Here is a 9,954-nt window from a genome sequence, read left to right as displayed (position 1 = left end):
AACGATGGAGAATCATATTTTCTAGTAATTTGCGAATGCAAGATAGCATTGCAATTGGTCTATAAGAATTATAATCAGACGCAGGTTTACCAGGTTTCAGAATAGCTATAACTTTAATTTGTCGCCACTCATGCGGAACAATATTCTGCTCAAGGAAAGCATTGAACAGTTTCAACAAACGTCTCTTCGCATTATCAGGTAGATTTTTCAACAAATTAAATTTGATCCTATCTGACCCTGGAGCCGTGTTGTTGCAAGAAAGAAGAGCAAGAGAAAAATCAGTCATACTGAACGGAGGCTCAACATCATCAGATGTCTCTAAGAAGGGAGAAGGTGCGGGGGCTGAGTCTGGACATATCTTCTTGGCAAAGTCAAAAATCCACCTTTCTGAATATTCAACTTCTTCATTTGAATGAGATGAATTTCTCATTTGTCTGGCAACTCTCCAAAGAGTGCTCAAGGAAGTCTCTCGTGAAAACCCATTTACAAAATGACGCCAATAGCCTCTCTTTTTAGCTTTAATGATGCTTTTGAATTTACGCTCCAGATAAATGTAGTTATCATAACGTTCACGGGTGCCCAATTTTCGCCAATCCTTGAACGCATTCGATTTATCTTTATAGAGATTTGTACATTCTTGGTCCCACCATAGATTAGGAGGACGTCTACGAAACCAGGAAAGCGCTTCGTCTGAGCATCAATAGCACTGTCAAGAATTAAACCAGTTAGAAAATTATATTCTTCCAGCGGGGGTAACTCATGAACTAATGCCACCGATTCTGAAATAATTGAAGAAAATCTCTTCCAATTAATGTTTCTAGATAAATCATGCTGAATATTTGTTGTTTCAGACGATTTTGAATTATTTGAAATGGAAATAGTGATTGGCAAATGATCACTTCCATGTGGATCTTGGATGACATTCCAATAACAATCTAAAGAAAAAGAGGAAGAACACAGGGACAAATCTAAGCAACTAGTGCGGCCTGAAGATGGAGCAATTCTTGTTACATCACCTGTATTCAAAATTGCCATGTTGAAGTCCTCACAAAGATCATAAATCAAATTGGCCCTTCGATCATCAAAAGACTCACCCCATCCAATTCCATGAGAGTTGAAATCTCCCAAAATAAGATTAGGTTGCGGTAAAAGTTCAACAATATTCACAAGATTTCTATAATTAAGCATAGTTCTTGGTGGAATATAAATAGAAGCAATGCATAAATCTTTACCCTTGATACGTGCCTGACACGCAAGAATTTCAATTCCCGTGACTAAAGGCAGGGGAATCCTGTAAAATGGGTAGCATTTTCTAATACCTATGAGAACTCCTCCATAGGAATCATCGCGGTCTAAACGGATAATATTGAAATCATGGATGTTTAACACATTGTCCGAACGAAGCCATGAAGAAAGAGCAAACGCATCACAATTAAAAAAATGGAGCATTTACTTGAAAGAATCAAGTTTAGGAAGAATACTTCTACAATTCCACTGCAAAATAGAGGATTTTCCTGGCTCATCCAATAAATTAGACATCGAAATTAATGATCGAGAGGAGGGGCCATTTTGAAGTCATTTGTTTAGCTATCTGGCTGATAGAAGGAAGCCAAGCAAAAATTAAACCTTTCATTGAATCTGATATTCCGAAAAAATCAAGAATCCATTGAACAATTGATGAAAAGGATATACCTCCTGAAAAAGATGAGGATTCAGGAACCGATTGAGAAGTAAATTGAGAATGGCTTGACAATTCAGGGAAATGAACGTCATAATTTGAAGATCTCCAACCAGGAGGGTTATTCTTGGGTGGAGCAGAATAATTAGAAGATTCTGGATTATTAGAGATCAATCCTCTTTTATTAGATGGCTTAGATGAAGAAGCAATTTTTCTCTTCCTGACTCTTCCTGTGATTACTGGATCAAATTGAGCATCCGAATCATCATCCTCTGATAAAACAGAGAAAGGATTTTCTGAAGCCTCGGGTACCTGAGGTGAAGCTGCCTTGAGCATATCAGCGAAGGATCGATTAGAACGATCCTTAAGTGATTGCTTGAGTTTCATCGAACGTAATTTGTATTTCGGACAATCCTTAATTGTATGAGGAACATCTCCACAAAAAATACATTTATCAACATCTTTGTTACAAGTGACTTCGTCATGGTCGTCTTCACATTTTGAGCATTTCGTTTTATTACAACAGTAGGTTTTAGTGTGACCTAACTGATTGCAATTTAAGCAAGTCATTATTTTAGGAATATATAACCGAACTGGAAGACGAAGTTTGTCAATAAGCACATAATTTGGAAGTGCTGTGCCTTCGAAGGAAATTCTAAAAGAGCCAGAAGGATAATACTTTTTTTCTGTACCCTCAGATTTCAAAGAGTTCAGAGATCTCACCTCCAAAACTTCAGCATGTGGAATATTTGCATTGTGGAAGATACCCTTAGCTTTTAAAAAATCTTGAAGTTGAAGAGATTTTTCCGTAACTACACCATCGATTTCAACAATGTGAGCCGGAATATAAACTCTATATTCATTAGTGAACAAAGAGTTTTTCACTATCGCGTTAGCGTCTTTGTAATTTGAGAGCACAACACGAAGTTTATCTTTATTGACTTTCGTCATTTCTAAGACACCTGAGTAGTTAGACGTCAGGTCTTTGCAAATTTGAGATACTCTTAGAGGTTTCCCTTTCGGACGGAAAAATACCACCCAACGGTTTTTCGATGATGCCGGGGCGTTCTGGTATTGTCTAATACGTGGAAGTTGAGCAGAATTAGGCAGAGATTGTGTCGAAGAGTGAGGAACAGAGTCACTATTTGGTACAGACGAAGAGTTTGACTGCGATTGTTTTTGTTTTTTTCCTGAAGAAACCGTAAAATCATCTGGAGGAGGGTCTAAGACCCTCATTTCAGCATCGGAGGGTTCATTACCCTCCATTTTCAAAAAAAAAAAAGAGTCGAAAGAGTCGTAAAAATGAGAGAGAAGATTCTTTAGAACACGTAAATATTAAATGATAAAATTTAAAAAAAATAATAATAAAATGAAATATGTGTATGTATATGTATATGTATACGTATGCGTGAAAGAAAAATAAAACGAAAACTTATCTTAAATGTATCTAGATGAATGATAGAGAACTTCTAAAATCCTTGAAGCGGGTCCAATGGCAACTTCACACTCAAAAAAAAATTTTGAAAAATAATTCCGACTTCAAGAAAATTCCTTTCTTCTATATAGTATATAGTATATCGTCCCAACTTCTTTCGAAATACCGTCAAAAATAGTCTTGAATATAACTGAAAATCACAGAAAAATAAGGAACGGAAAATACGTCTTTATTCGTGATGATTTGAAATATACGTCACCTTATTCCCAAGGCTTGCTGCTATATAATAATTGAGTTTGATAAATTTAATTTTGGAAGATAATTATATTAGGCTGTCAAAAAAGTCCTGCGGTATGTTTTTTTTAATTTTCATTTGTTCATAAAATTAGTTACAATCATCTGTTTTAAGTCAAATATGCGCCGTTTTGTTCGATGTCTTGTTCCCAACGAGATCCAACTTCATAATACCCCTGTTATAGAAGCTCGCTTCCTTATTGGCAAAAAACTCGGATAGCCAATTTCCACAGGCCTCTTTTGTGGCTAACTTCTGACTACCTAGCTCGTTCGCCATGGACAAAAACAGGTGGTAGTCACTTGGTGCAAGGTCCGGACTATACGGCGGATGCAAAAGAACCTCCCATCCGAGCTCCCGGAGCTTCTGGCGCGTCACCAAAGAAGTGTGTGGCCTGGCGTTGTCCTGATGGAAGACAATGCGGCCTCTGTTTATCAAAGATGGCCTCTTCTTCATGAGTGCTACCTTCAAGCGGTCCAGTTGTTGGCAGTACAGGTCCGAATTGAGCGTTTGGCCATAGGGAAACAGCTCATAATAGATTATTCCTTGACAATCCCACCAAACACACAGCAGAACCTTCCTGGTCTTCTGAGCCGCTTCAGCGGGCTTCGACCACGACCGTTTGCGCTTCACGTGTTCGTAAGTGACCCACTTTTCATCGCCAGTCACCATCCGCTTCAGACACGGGTCGTTTTGTTGCGATTCAGCAGCGATTCACATGCGTCGATACGGTCAAAGATGTTTTTTTTTGCGTCATCATGTGTGGCACCCATACATCGAGCTTCTTTGTGAATCCAAGCTTCTTCAAATGGTTAATAACGGTTTGATGACTTATCCTCAGCTCTTGGCCGATGCTACGGCTGCTACTATGCCGGTCTTTCTCGGCTAATTCAGCGATTTTGTCGCAATTTTCGACGACAGGCCTTCCGGAGCGTGGCGCATCTTCGACGACCTCTACACCAGAACGAAAACATTGAAACCATCGTTGTGCGGTGGAAATGGAAACTGTATCGGGTCCATAAACTGCACAAATTTTATTGGTAGCTTGAGATGCATTTTTGCCTTTGTCATAGTAGTACTGTAAAATATGTCGGATTTTCTCTTTATTTTGCTCCATATTTGCGACACTATAACTCACGAACGACTTAACCAAACAAAACACTGTCAAGGACTATATTATAGCGCGCCTACCTTTCCTTTCCAACAAGCTATAGTATGACTCGATACAATGAATACAACTAGAAACACGCGCTTACAACGACACCTCGCGGAAATACCGCATGACTTTTTTGACAGCCTAATATTAGCTTACTTGCAAAAAAAAATCAACGAAGTTAACCGGAACATTCGCCATGGCGGACGAAAACATGCGTGTAGCGAGTTTTTGAGTTCTTTCTTTGTTTTATTTATCAATTCCTTATCAGTTTTTGCAACAAAATTGTTGGAGTAGATCTTATGCTTCATGTTACGATCGCTTCGAGTAGTGGTCCGACGCAAGATCCGGCCAGAACACCGTGTTTTCGTCCTTATGGTTTTTCTTGATGAACGACGCAACTTCCGGCAGGCACTTCGTACTAAAAATTTCCCCGTTCACGGCCAGTCCAAAGATAAAGAATAGCGACTTTGACATCCCCTTCTCACTGATTGTCAGCCACAACCTTCTTGGGGAATTTGGTGTGTGAAAAAAACTTCACTTCGGAGCTCCCTTCCTTCGTGGAGGAAGTAAAGTACGAAGTGCCCTGCCAGTCGTTGCCAGGTGAGATAGGTCTCGTCGTCCATCACAACCGCCACACCGCGATTCGCCGGGAAAATCAACTTGCCCATCTTATTCAGCCGCTGCCGCTGCGTCATTGCCTGCAGCTCCGAGACCAGTGGACAGGACTTTCACTTCCTGACATGTATGTCCATGTTCGCCAGGTACTTTGTCACTGTTTGACACCGACCTCCCGGCCAAGCGCACGCAGCGATGTAGCCACTTTTCCCTCGATCTTCCTCCTCAGCATCCTCTGGAGCTTCTTGTCGCTCAGGGTCGTCGGCCGTCCGGAACCGGGCTTTCTGTCGATGCTCTGATTGTTGTCCAATAGTGCCAAGATGTTTGAGATGCCGGAACGGGCGTATCCGGCGTCCACAAAGTGCCACACGATGTCCGTTTTCGACGCGGCGGGGTACCGTGCTTACACAAAGAACACACCGAATGACGCTTGGGAGTAGCAAACCATTCTCATTGTGCAAGTTTCGGTGATTCGAACTTTAAGTAGTCAATAACGACGTCGGCCACGTCCTTACAGTCACCAGGGGAAGGGAAGGAATGTTAGTATGATATTCGCCGCCCGAAGGCCAGAAGGGTCGCCTCTATAGCGTGGTTCCCTAGCGTTTATCATGGAAGGGATATTTGTTAGTGGGATAGGTTTAAAATCAGGAATCTCTGCGGTAAGTGACGTGATTCTGTAAACGCTAACTCTAAACTGCATATATATTAATGAGTCATCGTGTCATGATCTATAAAATTCTTAACATTTTTTGACTCGCAGTGATGGAAACCTCATGGAAACCTTAGAAAGTAATCGTGAAAACACCTCTACAGTAAAATATATACTTCGTAATTCGTCACGTCATAAATTATTACTACAGGCAAACCTGCTTCCCCTCGACCCTTCTCCATGGGACACCCTAATTCTTGTACGTTTTTGTGTTGATCGGAACTTGAAAAAAATATCGGAATTTGAAAAAATCACACAAAAAGTTTCACAGAATCTAGGAATCGCAAAAAAAGGATCGCACAAAAACAGGTCCGCCTGTAAATATTTTACATTTTCAACAAAAGGTAACCGCAAAACACCTCTATAGTAAAACAGAACGACGATATAGTCGTGATAAATTGCGTCGCGAGTTATTTTAGATTTATGGTGTCAGATTCCGGACTTTTGAATTTTTAGACCTCAAAATTTAAACTTTCAGATTTAGTGGTTTTTCGATTTTTTAACTTTCTAAATTTTCTGATTTCTCGATTTTTTAATTTTTGATTCTTCGCTTTTCAACTATTTGAATTTTTGATTTTCTTAATTTCCAATTTTTCGATTTCAAAATTTTCAGTTTCTTAGATAGACCATCAGGTTTTTCAGTTTTAGAATTTTAAAAAATTTTGTTTTTTTCATTTTTAGATTCTTAGAATTTTGCATGGATTTTTCGATTTTTCGATTTAGGATTTGAATTTTTGAAGGTCTTATTCAAGATTTTTCAGTATACCCTATTTTATTGTTCAAGTTGGTTAGCAGCTGCCCCGTTCACTCCCGAATCATTTCTCACTATATTCTCTTCGGGTAGGCAGTTAATTGGCGAATCCTTTACCGATCGACTCAACAAACAATCCTACAATAGCACCGATACCAAAATTGCTATATCAGTGAATTTTAAAATAACACCCCATCACACACATTCAACAATGCCTCCATCAGCGAGCAGCAAGAAGTCAAAATAATCATTTATCTACCACCATTTATCTACCACACTTATCTACCACCACTGCCCGCTCGGCTCGGCATGCCAATGTTTCCCTCTGTGTGATATATTCACTACACAAACAGAACATTTCAAAATTTTGCACTCATATGAAAAATAAGAACCAAAACCTAGACATTGACGGACGAACCGTTCGCCACAACAACATATACACGCGTCGACAAGAGAAATACGATATAAACGCGACGATTGAGAGGAGAACAAAACGGTAGTTTTCATCGCCACACAGAAAAACATAGGAATGGCTTCATCAGCATTTCACTGTAGATATCCACCTCCATCTCAACTCAAGAAAAAACACTGGTTTTAATATTACAGATCATGAAGCAGACATGAAATATCACTCCAATTAGGGAGTGATAAACAGAGCACACAACGCGGACATCTTGTTCCCCCGCTCAACAATTGGATTATCTGATCTCTGAATATGTTATATAAAAAATGAGCAATAATTACGAAAACAAAGACCAAATTTTTTGCAAGTTCAAATTTTTTTTTTAAATATCAACTAATTGTCTTCAATTTTATATGTCGATCATCTAAATCGGTTCAGTAGTTCAAAAGTTATGAATTTTTCAAAAAGGGCTAAAGAATGAATTTTTCGAACCACCCTAAAAAGGAAATGAGCACCCTAATGTAAAAATTAAAAAAAAATACGAGTCTAATATTTTGCGATAAAGAACAAGTATACCACTTTTCACGAAAATCTGAGAACCACTATATCGGTTTGACATGGAATGGCTGTATAGCTATCTCACCACGAATCGATAGTCCAAGTCTCTTTATGATAAAAATTGTTTTTGGGGCAGAAATTTTGCAAAATTGATGTGTCCGGGATATTTGAAAAAATAAGAAAGAGTCGAGAAAGATGAACGCTTGAAGGGAAAGATGGGCACTAACTGAAAATTTATATTTTGAAATTCTAATTGATGTACTAAATAAGTTTTGCAGGTCTTCAAATAGGCTTTAAAATGATAACAAAAAGGCTTGACTAAAATCACCTTGAAGAGCCTTGTAATTTTTTTTTATTTTTTCATTCGGATTACGTTTCAAAAACCGCTGAGCCAGGATTTTCCAGCCATCTGATTTGCTTTCTTGAACGAATGCTTCAATACGTTTTTTTCGCCAGTTTGAAAGCCAACGAAGTCTTTCTCTTCGGAGTGTCTGTCTTACCCGACTTGATTAGTATTTTTTAACATCAATATTCCTGGAGTAAAAAGTGCCCCCAAACCAAATCACCAGTTGTATGGCAAATATTGTATAGGATATTAAAGAAGAAATTTTGGCGGTTTATTTGAACCCCTATGTGGTTTGACGTAGGATCTATAGTGAAAAACGTACTTTTTCGTTTATTTCACCATCCTCAAAAGATTCGAGATAAAAATTTTAAAAAATACTGAATGTGCATCTTACTACGGTGTATCAAGAAAAAATATCAAAAATTTTAGTACTAAAAAAAAATATTGAAATATCGAAAAAATTTTTTTGGGATTTAGAGATTCAGTACTACTCTAATTCATATTTAAATGTGTTTCTACGGCTTTTCTACATATGTGTGATTTTTTTCAGTTTTTTTTCAGTGTTACGCGGCACCAAAAAACATTTTTTTATATATTTCCAAATAATCTGGCTATGTAAGGGAGTAAAAAGTCCTCCAAACCAAATCACCAGCTGTATGGAAAATATTGTATAGGGTACTAAATAAAACATTTTGGCAATAGTACCATATATTTGAGACCTTATATGGTACACCATATGTTCTATGGTGAAAAAGGCACCTTTTCGTTTTTTTCACGTCATTCTCAATAGCTTTGAGACAACAATATGAAAAAAAAACTGAAAGTACATCTTACTTAGGTGTATCGATCAATATTTTCAAACAATTTTTTGATCAGAAAATCTAACACTAAAAAAATTTTTAAATTAATTTTTATCTTCATTTTAAATTAAATTTTAATTTTTTTTTAAATTTTGACATTCAGTACTACTCTAGTTTGTATTCAAATTCCTTCCTACGTCCATTTTAGGTATATGTGATTGTTTTCCGAATGTTTAGAGTGTTTTTCGCGGTGCAAAAAAAGTATATATATTAATTTTCGAAATTTTGAAAAAAATATTACTCTGAGGCCCAATTTTACTCTAATTTTTATTTAAATGCGTTCGTATGTGTTGTTTTTTCCACATGTAGCGTAATTTTTTCTTGAATTTAAAGAGGGTTGTGCGAAAAAAAATTTTCATTCTATAACGCATTGGCGCACAATCTTAACGTCTGCTTCGCCATAACGTCAGTTTAATGCATTGATGCATCCTCAAAGGCACCAACGAAGCCCTTATGATGACGGAAAACAAACAATGTTAACTGCTTGGAAAAAGACTGAATTATGCCACACAGGTTGTACCCTGCTGTAACACCCTTCGATGCGAATTCGCTGATGAGTTTGTCAAGAGCGACCGCCTTCACCACCAACGGGGAGAGCTTGATTTGTTTGCTGCCTGGGTAACGGCGTTTACATGTTCGACCGACGCGCCGAAATCGCCTACTTCGATGTTGTTCGATGCGGTGTCACACTCGCGAAGGCTCGTTCAGTGCGAGCGCTTTTCACTGCACCAACATCGCGTGCATCATTAGATGACGCTTACCTCGAATTTTTACTGCCCCTGGCAATGCGTTCGTTGTTTTGCAGGGCTCGAGCCTGCCTTCATCTTCTTCTTGCTCATCACAGACTACGCGAAGTGTCCAATTTATGACGCGGAAAGAAAAACACACGATACGAATAACGCCAAAAACGAACTGAAAAAACCACACGACAATATCCAAGTTGGATTACCACTCGTGGGGCCCAATCTTAGATCGAAGCGCAGCGAAAGCAAAGTGAACTGGATTGCTCAACAGTCCGATGCCGAATGAAAGTTTGCTTCCGCGAGATCCACTGTTCATACTCTAAGCAAAAATTCCCCTTCATTCTTCTACTTTTCTACTTTACTTCTATGTTCACGGAGACTTGAAGTCCTACGACTTCCCCTCCGTTG

Source organism: Toxorhynchites rutilus, chromosome 2, assembly GCF_029784135.1.
Source record: "Toxorhynchites rutilus septentrionalis strain SRP chromosome 2, ASM2978413v1, whole genome shotgun sequence".
NCBI classification, from domain to species: Eukaryota; Metazoa; Arthropoda; class Insecta; order Diptera; family Culicidae; genus Toxorhynchites; species Toxorhynchites rutilus.
The sequence above is the reverse complement of the archived record's forward strand: the minus strand, read 5'-3'. Positions refer to the sequence as shown.